The following is a 17,032-nucleotide window of genomic DNA, read 5'->3' as shown; positions in this document are numbered from 1 at the left end:
CTCAGACAAGCACCAGACATATCTTTAATTTTTGTACTACTCATTTCAACAGATAAGTTAAAATTATTTCTGATTTAAAAAATCACAAACTCATCGGGCAGGGAAGGTGGTTCCGTGGTAGAGCACTTGCCTTGCATACATGAGGCCCTGGGATCGATTCCTCAGCACCACATAAGGAAAAAAGAAAAAAAAAGCCTGATGTGGCACTGTGGCTTAAGTGGTAGAGCGCTAGCCTTGGGCTGAAGAGCTGAGGGACAGCGCCCAGGCCCAGAGTTCAAGCCTCATGACCGGAAACCCCCCCAAAAAAATCACAAACTCTGGAGAAATCATTATAGACGTATACAAACAACTCGAATACATTTTGACATCAAAGCCAGGCAATTCACTTGGAAGAATACAATGGAATCCATGAATTTTTAAAGTAAGATATTGTTGTTATTTTGTATTGTAAAAATATTTTGTACGGACACAAAGGATGGACTGGCGTTTTTGAAATTTAAGAAACCTAATCAAACCATTATGACTTAGGAGAACAATTTTTGAAGCTTTCCACAATTTCAAAGAGGTAGTGATACATACTTATCCTTTTGGCAATATCAAACGCAGTTTCTTCCAACGTGTTCTTCAGACCTGGTTTGATATAATGCTTCAACAGAAGGAGATGCAACGTATCTTTGCTATTTCTATTCCCAGCAGCAAGATGAAAGGTGGTCAAGAGGAATTTAGTTTGGGCATTGGTATCTGCATCATTATGAAGTAATAAAGAAGCCACTCTGGTATTATTCCATGTGTAAGCATTGAGCAGGGGTGTCCATCCATTCACAGTTATTGCATGAATATCTGCCTTGAGCCACCAACTCATGGACATTGTCTAAGTGTCCACTGTAGAATTCCCGATGAAGAGGGGTGTACTCATCGTCATCCCTAGTATCCACATGAGTAACCTTTTTGGGAAGTAGTCTCCCCACTGTAGTTACCTTATTATTTTCGGCAGCTCAAAAAAGAAATTTGCTGGGATCCTTCTCCATCTTTTCTTTTTCTTGCAAATGATACCATTCCTCAACTTTTCATCTTGTTCTTTGTCTTCATTAGAATTGCCTAACCAGAGACTTTGAGTACAAGTGGGCATGAGGTGTACATGTATCTTCCAAATAGTTCCCAATGGATGGTTGAACTCATCAGAAAAATCCGGTGAATTTTCTGCATCTGTTTTTTCACCATGACTTATTTTCACTTTTTCTATTTTTACTATTCTAAATTATTCTAACTCGAGAGTAGGGAATTGATAGAAAGCAGAGGAAAGATTTTCCTCTATATTCAAAGGTACAGAGAGAAAATGAGGACCAGTAGTGCCTTAATGTGCACTTTATTCTAGGAATGATAAAATAAGAAATAATGTGTTTTATGTAAATAATTTGGGAAATGGCAGAGCAGAAAGTCAAATGATGCAACCAAAAATAGAAAAGCAAAATAAATTAGGAAAATTATGGATCAATCATATTATCTGTGAGAGCCATGAAAGGGAGAGAGGAAGAGAGAGACAGATGTGCAATGACCTAGAAAGCCACAAATCCATGCCTCTGATAAATTTATAGGGCAAACAATTTTATTTTTTAAAAGAGATGTATCTAGAATTTATGTATTTACTTGAAATAAATAAATACATTTTTTGTAGCCTAGATAAAGAGACATAGCTTTGACCAATTTACAGACAAGAATCTAAATCCTTGATAATTCTAATAACAGATATGACTGAAATCAGTTGAATCACACTTTTCCTTTATAGTGAAGGAAGAGGTCCTTGCTAGGAAAGCAGTTAGAGAAGGCAGGCCAATTGTATCTGTGACAAAACTTTGTGGGAAATGGTATTGAAGATTAGTTACTGGTGATCCACTTGCACTGGAAGCATGATTCTGAACTATTGCTTACTGATTCTGAACTATTGCTTTAATCATTATATTTTCCAAGAAGAAAAAGTGAGATTTAATTGATAGCAAAGGACTACTAAAGGACTTCTCATTATGCACATTCTATCATCAAAATCACATGGAGACAATAGAAAGGCCTACTTTTTAGATGAAAAGTTTCTTTGAAAAACAATGAAGTTAAGTAGTCCTACAAAGGACTTCTACTTTACTACTTAATAATACATTTTTTCTAGTATTGGGTAACAATAAAGAATGGATCTATTAGAAAGATCTTTAAGCTCATATGTTCAATAGTGAGTTCCTTGATATTATATCGTGGTATTTTTTATGGCCTTAAGAAGAAATTTACTAGCTTAAATTTCTGACAGCACAATATCATCATGTCCATCTTGCTTCTATACTCTGTTCTAAATTACTAATTATGTGCATTAGATAACTATAGAGGAAATAGTAGAAGCCACAATGTTGTCTCATGTCTTTAATCCTAGCTAATCACAAAGATAAAATCTCAGGATTGTGGTTTGAAACCAGACCAAGCAAAAAAAAAGTCCATTAGATTCTGATTTGAAAGTAACCATCAGTGGGGCTGGGAAGGGGGCTCAGTGGTAGAGTGCTTGCCTGGCATTCTTGATATCCCGGGTTAGATTCCTCAGCACCACATAAGCAGAAAAAGCCTTAAGTAGCTATTTGGCTCTAGTGGTACAGTGCTGGCCTTGAGCAGAATTGCTGAGGGACAGTGCCCAGGCCCAGAGTTCAGGCCCTATGACTGACAAAAAAAAGAGAAAGTAACCAACAAAAGCTAGAAATGAATCTGTGGTACAAGCAATAAAATGTTTTAGAATGTCTGGGGAGGTGACATCTGTCATTTTTGTATGACCCTAAGTGATACTTACATGCAATCTTGTTTTAAAGCAATATGCCACTCAGTAGTTGAACGAATTGACAAAATGTGGTATATATATATATATATATATATATATATATATATATATATATATATATACATATATATATACTGTGGAATTCTATGTTTCCAATTCATAAGGAAATGGAAAGACTTGGTAAAATCCTACTAAATAATATAAACAAGACACAAAGAAAGAGATTCCATGGATTCCCTAATTTGTAATAATTAGGAAATATCTAGGATAGTCCTAGCAGATGAGCAGAATGGCTCAATAGCTATGTATAAGATGATGATGAGGGGCTGGGAAGGTGGCTCAGTGGTAGAGCGCTTGCCTTGCACGCATGAGGCCCTGGGTTCGATTCCTCAGCACCACATAAGCAAAAAGAAAAAAGTCGGAAATGGCGCTGTGGCTCAAGTGGGAGAGTGCTAAACTTGAGCTGAAGATCTGAGGGACAGCACCCAGGCCCAGAGTTCAAGCCCCACGACCTGACCCCCCCAAAAAAAAATTAAAAAAAGCTGATGATGAGCAAAATGAACTCCTACATATGGAAACAGAGGTAATTCTTTCTGGTTGTTGTTTTTAATGTACTATGTGATTTCTTTTTTCTGTCTTCCCCTATGGTTTGTCCCTTGCTGTAGTTGATTTCACATTTATCTTAATTTGGCAAGGGAAGAAGAATAAGCAAATGGCGACTCAAAGGACAAAGGGCAAACCAATGTAATAGCAATACTCACAAGACAACATGGTGGAAATTTACATTACAACTTGTGAGGGTTACTGGGGTGAATGAAAACTGTGAGAAAAGTGTGGGAGGGGGTAAAAAGTTCGACATGTTGTGTATTCACTATCTTACAGTTACTGCAACCCCTACTATATATCAACTTGACAATAAAACTTAATTTAAAAAATTAGCTACATAAAATATAATTTCAATGTATTGCTATAGTAAATACTAATATATTACCCCTTTATTAGAGGGTTATTAACTTGAATGTTATCAAACTATACAATATTTTCACAATATACTCACCATTATTTTGAAAAAAACATTATTTTAGTATTGTCTCATACTAAAACAGAAAACAGTTCAATTCTATAGAAACTCCTAACTTTTAAAAGTGAATAATTAAGAGAACAGAATATATGTGTTCTCCAAAATTCCTATGACTACTAACTACTCATTGTCAAATTCTGATCATGCCATACCAGAGATATTTTAAAAAGTATCTGCAAGGCTTTGGTATTCAAGTATGACATAAAGGATAAATACACATTCTGTGGTGAAATGAAAGAAAGATGAGAAAATACATACTTATAGTGATTGTGTAAATAAACTAAGAAATTCTGTCAACATTCTGAGGGCTCATGGCTCATTATACTAGAAGGCTGCTGGTATCTAAGATAATACTAAAAAGTTAGAGTTGAGTATATTTGTAAGACTGCTTAATACTATTGCTTTTTGAGTCAGTATTCTTTTTATTGTTGTTGTTTTTGGTGGTGGTGGTGGTCGTTGGCCTTGAACTCTGGGCCTGGGTGCTGTCCCTCAGCTATTCAGCTCAAGTCTAGAGCTCTATCACTTGAGCCATAGGGTCACTTCTAGTTTTCTGGTGGTTTATTGGAAATAAGAGTCTCATGGACTTTTCCTGCACAGGCTGGCTTCGAACCGCGATCCTCAGATCTCAGCCTCCTGAGTAGCTAGGATTACAGGGATGAGCCACCAGCACCTGGCTCCTCTGTACAACATCTTGACCATAAAATAAAATAAAGTAAAATCAATAAAGGACATGTTTGGCCAATAAAGTGAAATGATAACTTACAGACAAATGAAAATAATAATATACATATATGTATATATACATGTATGTACATATCTGTATATTCTTATATATGTACACATATATAAGTATTTGTATATATACACATAAAAGTATGAATATATGCATTTGTACACATAGTGTGTATACATGTACATTTATTTAAATAGACTTGAATCAGAAATATATAAAGAGCATATTAATGATAATGAAAATCTTTAAACATCCTGAATACATTATCAAACAATCAAAATACATATCTCTATAGTAATATAACAACAACCAAGGAACGGACATATGGAAATATCATAATATACCTAGACATTGCTTACATATAGTGATTAGTGGAAATAGAAACAATAAGATAGCCCTGCACAACCATTATGTAGAAATTGGAATCCTTATACATTGGTGCTTGGCACTTAAAATGATATAGTCAGTTTGTTAAAAATACTGGCAGGGCTAGGAAAGTGGCTCAGTGGTAGAGTGCTTGCCTTGTACGCATGAGTCCCTGCGTTCGATTCCTCCTCACCACATAAGCAAAAAAAATTAAAAAAAGCCAGAAGTGTCGCTGTGGTAGCCTTGAGCTGAAGAGCAGAGGGCCAGCGCCCAGGCCCAGAGTTCAGGCCCCATTACCTGACTCCCCCCCACACACACAAATACTGGCAGTCTTTAAGATATTACATATAGAGTTTCCTCTATGATCCAGCATTTTGAACCATAAATTTACATACAAATCATATTTCAATATATGTCCAAAGAGACACATGTACAAGAATATACATAGCAAAACCTTTTGCAATAACATATAATAAAATATTGAAATGTTCATTGAGGATATTATTCAATTATACACATGGATTCAAAACCATATGCTCTATCCATGAGAAAAATTTACATGGACTTACTTTGGAAAGAGTGATATTACCTGGGAGAATAGATAAAGTAGACTATATTTTCTAATTATAAGAGGTTTTTAAAATTGGCACATCTGTGCAGGTAGAATATGAAATAATAGCTGCTCAAGTGGAAGTAGGTTGAAATGATGACAGAGAGTGACTACTAATAAATATTGGAGTATTTTGAGAGGGTAGTAATAAAATGTTCTAGAACTGAAAGTGATGTTCTTACTCCAACTCTTTACATTCTAAGAATCATTATACTTTACTGACGAAATACAGATTGCATTTGCATTAACCTTAGCAAATTTTTTAGAATAGTACTGGGTGAATCTGAGTGATAATTTAGAATTTAAAATCAGAATTCTGTAATGCATAACTTCATATGTTGATGAACAAGATTATCAAGAAAATATGGTCTATATTATAACCAGAGTGACTATACATGACATTGCAAGTTAGTGAATATTCTACAGAATTAAGTAAATTAAGGGATGAGATAGGATTGTGAAGGATGAGGAGTAACGATCATCAAGATGCATTCTATTGTCCATGGAATGTGGCTTAGTGGTAGACTGCTTGCCTTGCTTGTGTGAAGCCCTGGGTTTGATTCCTCAGTACTACTTAATCAAAAAAAGATGGAATTGGCACTATGACACAAGTCATAGAGTGATAGTGTGAGGAAAAGAAGATCAAGGACATTGCCAAGGACAAGCCCCCCCCAAAAAAAAGGTGCATTGTATTAAGCTGGGAAATAGCTGCTCACGTCTGTAATCCTAGATACTCAGGAGTCTGAGGATTGAAGTTTAAAGACAGCCCAGGCAAAAAAGTCTGTGAGATTCTTATCTCCAATTAAATCTCAGAAAAATCTGAAAGTTCTGCTGTGCCTCAAGTGATAGAGTTCTAGCATTTATCCAAAGGCATCCCTGGGTAAGGGATAGTGCCCAGGCCCAGAGTTCAAACTTCAGGAAAGAAAAAAGAAAAAAAGAACTTACTAAACACTATTCAGAAACTGCTTTGTCAAACAGCAACTCCCACACAACTACATAAAGTTAATTAAAAATATGATAAAATACGAGTCATTTTGGGAGCCAGACAAAGATAGTATACACGGGACAAAGTAAATGTTATATCATGCAGTTTGAGTTGAAATTTGTTCTATAGTCTTCTTACATCATTTATTAATACAGCCAATTATAGGTTAATTTCCTTCAGGAATAGATTGTTTTCTATTGTCTTTTCATAGGAAACCATAGAGGTGATTTGATTTTTTGCCTCTTATTGAAGTATATCTGATATTTTAAAGTAGATTTGTTCTAATATAATGTTAATTTAATACATCATTGTATTAGGGCGATGTTGTCCAGATTTTTTTCCTGTAAATCTTATCCCTCATAATAAATGAGAGCATGCTGTGAGAGTCTCCTATTAATATGACAAAATACTTTATAAAATTAACTTAAAAGGGGAAAAGATTATTCTTGGCTTCTGATTTTAAACATTTCAGTTTATGTTTCTTATCCTCATTGCTTTGGGTTGGTGGTGGTGCATTACCCCATGTCAGGAACATGTGATGGAGTATGTGTATTCATGGAAGCCAGGAAGTAAAGAAGAGGAAGAATAGGAGTGGGAGAGGGAGAAGGAAAAGGAGAAGGAGAAGGAGACAGAGACGAAAAAGAAGGAAGAGGAGGAAAAGACTTTGATCTTAACACCCCTTTGATCATAAGTTCTCAGTGACCAAATCTCTTACAACTATGCCCACTTGAAAGGGTTCACCTCTTTATGACAACATACTTAAATATTTATTTGATTAATCAGAGAAGCTATTTGGCATGGAGGTGGTTTGGTTATAACATTGCTTGAGAGATATTTTGAGTGCAAATACATTTTGTTTAAAAGAAAAGGAAGCTTCAAGAGGTGACCTTCAAAAATGACTATTTCATCTAACTCTTAATGATGAATTTTTCATAATTTTATGACATTTCTATTCAAGTTTTTGTCATCTATAATGAGGTTCTTTCTTTCTAGTTGAGGGAAAAATGAATACGATCATTTATTTCTTAATTATTCTATATTTTAGGTATAATATGAATCGCCTACCATTCAAAAGTAAGGTAAATTCAAGTCTATAGGAATAATTGCATAAGTCATGGAATATCTTGCTTTATCTCATATGGAGATTGATTCAATTTCTAAAAATATCTTGACATAAAATACATGAAATTCAGTGTTTATCTGAAATTTGTTGGTAATCAAACCTCAGAAATACATGACCAGTTTCTAAGATTATTTTGGGGGCGGGGTCCGGTTGTGCGACCTGAACTCTGGGCCTGGGCACTGTCCCTCAGCTCTTCATCTCAAGGCTATTGCTCTACCACTTGAGCCACAGCACCACTTCCAGCTTTTTTCTTTTTGCTTATGTGGTGCTGAGGAATCGAACCCATGGCCTCATGCATGCAAAGCAAGCAATCTACATCTGAGCCACCTTCCCAGCCCACTAAGATTTCTACATATTCAAAAAAATGTATGAATCTATATTTTAATGTCAAAAATTTTAGGTTTAAAATAAGAAAAAAATCATGTTATCACAGTAGATAATATTTAATTTAATGAAAAATTGCTTCATTCACCATTACAGAGCCTACTGCTTTTTCCTGAATAGAACCCTAGTAATATTCCTGTCTTCCACCACAAAGGCTAAATAACTGTCCTATTTGAACATCTAATTTCAAGGCCACTGACAGAGCAGCTATGGTGACATTCTCTTTAAAATTGGGTATTCAAAAGAGACAAAGTTTTTTAGGCTTTGAAAGAACTGAAAATTTAGGAAAATGCATGTGATTTTTGTTAGCCCCATGATTCTTGTAAATATAAAATGCATATATCCATGTTTTTATGTACATATATTTACATACATATATGTACAAGTGGGTCATCTCTTTTCTGTGTAGCAAATGGTACAAAGGTATTTGCACAATCACTAATCAAAGTCATAAATATAAAAAATGAGCAAAGAACTCATATTCAGGAATCTATGGTTAGCCAATAATTCTGAAAATCTTTTACATCAGTTTGCATGTGGCAGTTACTGCTGTACAGGGACATTAAGGCAAAAATGGGATAGCAGGCAGAAGAATAGAGAAATGAGAGACACAAATGGTACAATATTCTTTCTGATGGGTAAGTAGAATTTCCAGTGTGTGTGTGTGTGTGTGTGTGTGTGTGTGTGTGTGTGTGTAGTAAATTTTCTTCATTCATTTCTCTCTTGAGGGGTATCTGGGCTGATTCAGTAAGCATGGTTGTGCTGAAAATTTTACTATATCTTGGCTTGCAAGCTTTCAGATAAATGCCTAGGAGTAGAGTTGATGGATAATATGGAAGTGGGTAGTCAAAAGAGAGGTAAAGGGGGAAAAGAAGGTAGAATGAACAGGAGGAAAGAGGGGAAGTTCAGAGAGGAATCCAGTAAATATCCTACAAATTTAAGAAGAGTGAAGGAAGAGATTCATTGAGGAGGGATGGATGAGACTATTGAAAGGGTTGGCATTGAGCAAGGTATATTGTATGCATAAATTGCTTTATTTAATGATAACTCCTTTGCCACTTAATAATTAAAAAACCATGTCCCGAATATGTTATGCATTTAGAAGCAAAGCATGAGAATCTGCTCAGATCATCTCTAGGGTCTATAAATCTTTTTTCATTAGGATGAATTTTAGAACAACAGTAATGATGCCTATCATCTTTAGAAAATTTAATGATTTCCAGCTATTTAAATTAATCATTATTGGAGATATGGCTCAAGTGGCAGAATGCTACATATTGAGCAAAGCTGTCAGTTATTGAATGCATGTCTCGATCTCGAACAAAAGTAAAAGTATTCAGTAAAAGTCAGGCACATTCCTCGGAACCAGTAGCTCATGCTTTAATTCTACTTTTAATCAGAAGGCAGAGATCTGGGGATCTCAGTTCAATGTCAGCTGAGATAGGAACGTCTGTGACACTCTTATCTCCAATTCACTGCCAAAGAAAGCTGCAAGTGGACTTGTGGCTCAAGTGGTAGAATGCCAGCCTACAACAAAAAGCTCAGGGACAGAACCCAAGCATTGAGTTGAAGTCCTGGAATAGTGCATATACATACACAAAGGAAGTAAGTCACTCAAGTTCTCAACCTTCCATTTCCCTAATCCTAACTCCTATTCTGGTCAGAACCCTAAGAGTAACCTTGATGATAATAGTAACCCCATCTGAAATTAATGGAAATTACTCAAGTTTAGATTACTTCTTTTTAGATATGCATTGTCTTTGAAATGATTCGCAGTTTGCTCCAAATCCTACAGATCCTCTGACTTGGACACTGAAATCTATCTTGTTCCCTCTTAGGAATCATTAATCTCAAATACTCATATCATAAAAAATACCATAGTTTTCACAGATTTTAACTTTTACTGAACTCCTGTATCTCCAAAAACAAGTTGCAGGTTTACTTAAAATCTACTCCACTTCTAAACCATAACTATATACCTAAACCTTACTAGAAACCTACCTCTAAATTTAACCCTATTGAACCCTGAATAGTAAACTTAGGGAAACTCTGTAGTTTTTGTTAAATTTCGTACTTAGTTTACTTGAAAGTGTCAGCAGAAAACTCAGTTTTACCATAATGGTTACCGTTCCCTAACCCTAAGCCTAAACTGAATTAGAAAAGTAAACCTAAACCTAGAACTAATGGCCTTTGGTTTCTAAAAACCACACAAATACATTAGTTTTATTCATCCAAATTGTATTCAACTGATCTTTCTTAACATAGTTTGTAGTTTCACTCATTATCTTGTCCTTATTGTAATCCTAACCTAACTGGAATATTGAGGTTAACCCTCACACTAATCATAACCTAATCTTAATTTTATTAGCCGTTTCCTATTTCACATTCATTCTAATTCTAACTGGACTTCTCATTCAAAGATTTACATTCAGTTTGACCCTAAATTTTCCATTTCTCTTATGCTTACACTAACCTCAGCTGGAACTGAAACCTAACTTTCACCCTAATTATAATCCAATTCTAATGTTAAAGAAAAAGTCTAGTTTTTAATCATTCTCATGAATATTCCAGTTTTCGCTCTGGAAATGAGTTTCAGTTTGCCCTAATTCCCACAAATTATCTGACTCTACCTCTGAAGTTATCTTGTTCCCTAACATGAACCATTATATTATTTGTCCTCAAATTGTCTTACCAGGAAAAATACTGTAGTTTCCATTGATCCTACCTTTTCCTGAACCACTGTATCCTAAAACAGTTTCAGATTTACTTACCATCTAGTACATTACTTAAAGCTAACTCTCAACCTAAACCTGGCTGGAAAACTCTCATTAATCATTACAAGAATGGTCACTGAGGAATAAACATAATGATAAACCTGTAGTTGCTGTTCATTCTCACATATTTGCTTCTACTTGTTAGTGAGAACCTAATTTTATACTAAAAACTTCCTTATTCATAACAGAAATATAATCAGAAGAAAATTCTGACCCTAATCTTAATCCAAATTATATGACAATACTAACACTAACACAAGTACACTAGTTTTCACTCATCCTAACTTATTTCAAATAAGCCTTCCAAACGTAGGTTTCAATTTTTTTCCAATATCTTAGTCATTTTCTAACTCTAAACTTAATCTTTCTTAACTGAAACATTGAGTATAACCATCAGCCTAATTGTAAGTAGATTCTAATATTAATAGCAATTCTCTAGTTCACATTCATTCGAATACTCACTAGACTTATATTAAAATTTAACTTCAATTTGACCCTCATTCTCGAAATAAATTGCAGGTTTTCTGTAAACTCTACAGACTTTCTCACTCTTAACACTGAATGTATCTTGTTCTATAACAGGAATCATTATATTCATTGATCTCAAATCCTGATATTATCAAATACATTGTACTTCCATTATCCCAACTTTTCCTGAATTCCTAGAACCTAAAAAGAGTTCAACTTTACTTAACATTTGACACATTTCTTTTTTTTTTCTTTTTGTCAGTCATGGGGTTTGAACTCTGGGCCTGGGCACAATCATCGAGTTCTATAGCTCAAGGTGTGCACTTAACCACTTGAGCAACAGCACCGTTACTGGGGCTACCTTTCCACTGTGATCCTCAGAAATCAGCTTCCTGAGTAGCTAGGATAATAGGTGCGAGCCACCAGTTTAACCCATTTCTTTATCCTCAACCCCGGATAACTAGAAACCTCATCACAGTTTGATTTAACACCAAATGGTTAATGTAAAAAAAATTGTCTAGATTCTATTCAATTGCACATTTTTTGGCTTCTACTTCTTAGTGGAAATCTAAAATTTACTTTAAAACTTATCCTTCCCTAACCCTAACCAGAACAAAACTGTATCTCACACTTTAAACCAAATTATATCAGAATGTTTAAAGTAACACAGATTGGTTTTCATTGATTCTTGCCACTCATTCTTCTTAAAATGTGTGGCAGTTTTACACAATATCTTACATCTTTTTCTCATCCTAACCCCAGCTCTAACTGGAACACCTTGCCTAATCCTAAGCCTACATATAACCGAACCATCATGTTAATGTAAACCTCTTTTTTTCACATTTATCGTAACTCTTTCTCAGCGTGTAGGCCTAAATTTTACTTGCATTTTGAACCTAAATTTTTAAATTGTTTTCCTATTTCCTGTTAGGTTTTATTTTCATTATTTAACAAAAAATTATTTTGTTGTAAAGATGCTTTAAAGAGTGATTAGTTACATGTGTAAGGTAAGGAGTACATTTCTTGCTGAGTATTGTTACCCCTTTCTTTCTTGTTCACCACTATCCCATCTGTCCACTCTTCCCTTACTCCTCCCTTCCCATGGTGTAAACTTCATTTTCCACATAGTGTCTTGTGAGTATCTTTGTTGCAATGGGTCATCCTGTGTTGAACCTAAATTTTCTATTTCTCTAATCCCAATTCAAATTCTGTCTGGAATCCTAACCCTAACCATAATAATAATGATAACTCAATTCAGAAGTTAATAAAAACTACTCAATTTTTGGTTCATCCTGTTAATCCAATGTACATCTTGATGTAAGTTGCAGTTTAGCTTAAATCTTCCAAATTTGTTTATATGCACATTTATAAAGATGTAATTTTATGTGAAAAACAGAAGATCTTTGGAGGAAGGAGTAATGAGAAGGAAATGGAGTATAATCACATACGTTAATTATACTATGGAATTATCACTTCTGACAAGTAATAACCATTAACAAAATAAACAAAAAATAAATAAACGACACACTAATTTCTAATGTTCTTTACGAGAGATATGATATGTCTTAAGAAACAAATACTTTTGTTAGATAAACTTTGTGCATAATTTGTATTGTTACTGGCCAATTATTTAACTTAATGATATAAATTTATTGAATAAGATTCCATGACAAAAATATAAAACAGTTACTTAGCAATTGTTTGAGAAAAAGTTATAGTCCTGAGTTTTAGGAAACTGAATTTTTATTTCCCTAAAAAGCTATGAATTAGGTTTACTAATCTAGTATTTGTTGTAAGTTTAGAGAACATAATTAGCATGAAAAACAACTAACTGTACATCTTCTTTCTTGAATGAGTGATATTTTAAACATTGTATTTTATTCAAATGCATACTGCATTTCAAAATAAATGCAATTTTTTTCTCCTTTCAGAACAAGTACTTACACTGAAATTAAATATACTAGCATATTCAGGTATTTAAAAGCTAAATTTTCTATGTTTTATATATAGCTCTACATATTCAGAATGACATGATATTTTTTATTCATAAACATCTAACCTCAGATTTTTGCTTCATCAATATATTGTCTCATGAGGTTGTAGTGAAGGCTCCAGTAAGCAGCGTGGTCAAAGCCGTTTCCTGAATTCTAAATTTTAAATCTAATCATTTTTAGGCTTTGATAATATCATTTACTATCTCTTCAGAGCAATTTAGCTAAAATAAATGCTACTTTTTAAACATTTCACACACATTGTAAATAATATTAACATAGGCCAAAAAGAGACTATTTCAGACTCATCATATTTGGTGATCTTACTGTGAAGAATGTAGAGAGTAGAAGGTCCTTAAACTCAATAAATAGTTTTGGTTAAATTAAATCATATATCTGGATTTCTAATTTAGAGATTAATCACATGGAAACAGGAAAATAATAAAAAATTTACTTTGGGATCAACAGAAAAAAGATATTTGTGCATGTACAACAGTTGCTTTATTAGTCTGTAGTTGAACACTGAACTTTGATCTATATATTGGCTGTTGTTGTGAATAATGTGAATAACAATGAACTACAGATGTATTTACAAGTTACCCAGAGAGAAATAATCACATGATTGGTGAGTCAGATGATATTTCAACTTTGGATATCTTTAGAAAACTGCATACTACTTTCTACAATGAGAACACTAACATATATTTTGACCAAGAGTGTAGAAATTTTCCTTTTCTCCACAGTCTCGCCATCCAACATTATTACCTTTTGAGTTTTTTTAAAGGGCAGGTTTTTACAGTGTGAAGTACCCAAGACTGGCCTTAGACTCAAATCCTTTTACCCCATCCTCCTAATCGCTTGGAATTACCTGGTTCATTGGATATTTTTGATAAGAGTTATGATAGTTATGAAGTAGTAAATATCTTAGTAATTTTGAATTGCATTTCTCTAATGACTTCTCTTTACAAAGAATTAAGTCAGCATAGAAGTTGTATTAAATACAAATTTGTAAGCCCACACGCGATTTTCAGGGCTTTTTGTCTATTCAGAACTTTTGTCCATTTTTAATCAAGTTTCTTGTTTACCTCATCTTTAATCTCTCTATACAAAATCAATAATTAGTTCAAGGTAGTAGAAAGGAAAACATTAAGCAACTCCTAATATTTTTCAATTTTTTATAACATGATATTGCTTAAATCATTTTTCTGTTAACGCTTGTGACTATATAACTCAATTTAGTTAGACCTTTTACAAGGCTATGTGTATTTTATTTATTTTACTTTGGCTTTTCTTTCCAAAGGCTGTGTGACTAATTTCCCTTGGTTTCTTTCTGTCTCATGTTGTTCAGATTTGAAAGTGAAGAATAAATGTAAGGATGCAAACAAAAAAATATACAGTTCCCCTCATCTGATGATTCCTCTACAAGAATGAGGAAAGTGTTCATCCTTCTAAGGACCAATGATAGCACATCAAAAAGAGAACTCATTTTCTATGTCTTCCTTATCTTTGTAACTTGAATGATGTAAAACACAATGTACTGCTCAGATACTTTCATGTTTTTTTCAGTTTTGCACATGCTCATATGGATTTCACCTCAGTCTACAACATTCCTTCATCGTTCTGTCCCTGATATTTTTACACTATCAAGACATAAGATAACCAGTTTGATTTATAGCATGAGAAGTTATCTACCTGGCTTCCTTGGAAGCAGAGTATGGTCAATAGATATTACTTCTGGTTGCTCATTACATGTAATGTTTTCTGTACTACTCATCACATTCTGTTTAGTATTTTAAAAAGACATGGCTAAATAAAAGTTCATTCATAGAAGTTTATGGTAAGTGTTTCATAAGTTTTATTTCTCTTAATTCTTAAGATAACATTTGCTATAATGCTAACGTTATTGCCATTTTACTGTTGGGAAAAATTGTAATTAAAGACAGTAAGTGCATGTCCCAAAGACACACACAGTGAGGAAGGAAATGAGTCAAAGTTTCCAAAAGTCTTTCAGAAATATCGAAAAGGTGGGTAAAATCTCTCCATTCTCTTACACTCTCAATTAAATATTCATATTGTCCAAGAAATAATAGCATAGCAATACTTGCTATGTTATTATGGTGATTGTTTTCTATCACATTTTGTCTTCAACACAGACTATGTTTGTGATATTGGGTTATCATGCACAGAGCAGAACTTATAAATTGAGGTCCAAAGAGAGCCAAATTTTTTCTGTCCCACAGTTTCAGTTTCCTTTTTAAAAAGTACTAAAACGTTTAAATATCATCACTTACTGTCTTTTAAGAATCCATAAACGAAATAAATTCACATATAATCACTCTAAAATGCTTTAAAAGTAGGAGATAATAAAACAGGCCCCCATGAAGTAAATTTTCTTCTATTTTAAAAATTATTCTGAAAGCCTTGTGCTGGCTGGTCACACCTGTAATCCTATCTACTCGGGATATCTACTTAGGAGCCTGAGATCTGTGGATAACATTCCGGAGCCAATCAGGGCCAAAAAACAAAAACGAAAAAAAAAAACAACTTCATGAAATTATTTTTCAAAATTTTTAATGAACTAGCAAAGGGCCAGGAATGGAGATGTAGCTCATATAGTAGCTCACCAAGCTAGATAGGAAAGGCCTCGCAAGACCTTGACGCCCTGATTTTAACTCTGAGCACTCCAACACACATGCATTGGGTTTGTTTGTATGCTCACGCATGTTTGCTGGTGCGCTGCCGAGATCACACACACACATACACACACACACACAGACATATTCAAATTACCTTCATATAAGTGTTCTGCATTAATTTCTTTGTTAATGATAATATATGGGTAAAATAGAGGAAATGAACTCTTCCATCTCAGAACATTTTTATATGTTTTTCATTTTAATAATACTGTGCAGAGGGGTCACATTTACATGAGGAAGGAAATTAGTACATTTTCTAAAAAGCATTGTTACCTCCTTCTTTATATTTCTCCTACTATCCTTTCCCTCCCACCTCCACAAATACACTCCCCTCCCCATTTTCTATCCCCCCGCCTAAATTGTAAAGTTCATTTTTCAACATAGTGTCTTGTGCATCTCATGGTTACAATTGGTTAAACTGCATCCCTATTTGAGCATTTTTCCCTTCCTCTCCCCAAATTTCTTACAAGATGTAGGTGCACCAACTTCAAATACAGAGAAAACAGGGGTTATAGCGTGGGGGAGGAACATACAAAGAAACAAAAATAAATGACATCGTACATTATAAGTATGTTAGAAACAATAGCAAGAAACATAAAACCACTTGTGTCCCTATCTTGGGGTTCAATTCCCTTAACATCATCTTGTCTGGTATTGTGCACATATCTTTTGAGCTTTTCTGCTTATCCCAGACATATATTCATTATTGAAAATAAGGGAAACCATGGGACTTATGTTTTTTTTGGACTTGGCTTACTTCACTCAATAAATTTTTTTCCAAGACTTTCTATTTCCTAACAAATTGGGAGATGTCATTCTTTCTGATAGAGGCATAGAATTCCATTGTGTATATATACCACATTTTTTTATTTTATTTATTTTTTTTATTTAAATTTTATTTTATTTGTGAACATACTGCACAGAGGGGTTACAATTGCATGGGCAGGATAATGCGTACATTTCTTACCAAGCATTGCAGCCTCCTCCTTTGTTTACCCTTCCCATCCCTTCC

General features: G+C 34.1%; 1 pseudogene; it reads right to left on the bottom strand.

The window, feature by feature from the left end:
- Positions 1-517: 517 nt before the first annotated feature.
- LOC105992983 overlaps positions 518-17,032 on the bottom strand; it is a 99,500-nt pseudogene continuing 82,985 nt past the window's right edge.

This window comes from Dipodomys ordii, unplaced genomic scaffold, assembly GCF_000151885.1.
Source record: "Dipodomys ordii isolate 6190 unplaced genomic scaffold, Dord_2.0 Scaffold91, whole genome shotgun sequence".
NCBI classification, from domain to species: Eukaryota; Metazoa; Chordata; class Mammalia; order Rodentia; family Heteromyidae; genus Dipodomys; species Dipodomys ordii.
The sequence above is the reverse complement of the archived record's forward strand: the minus strand, read 5'-3'. Positions and strand labels throughout refer to the sequence as shown.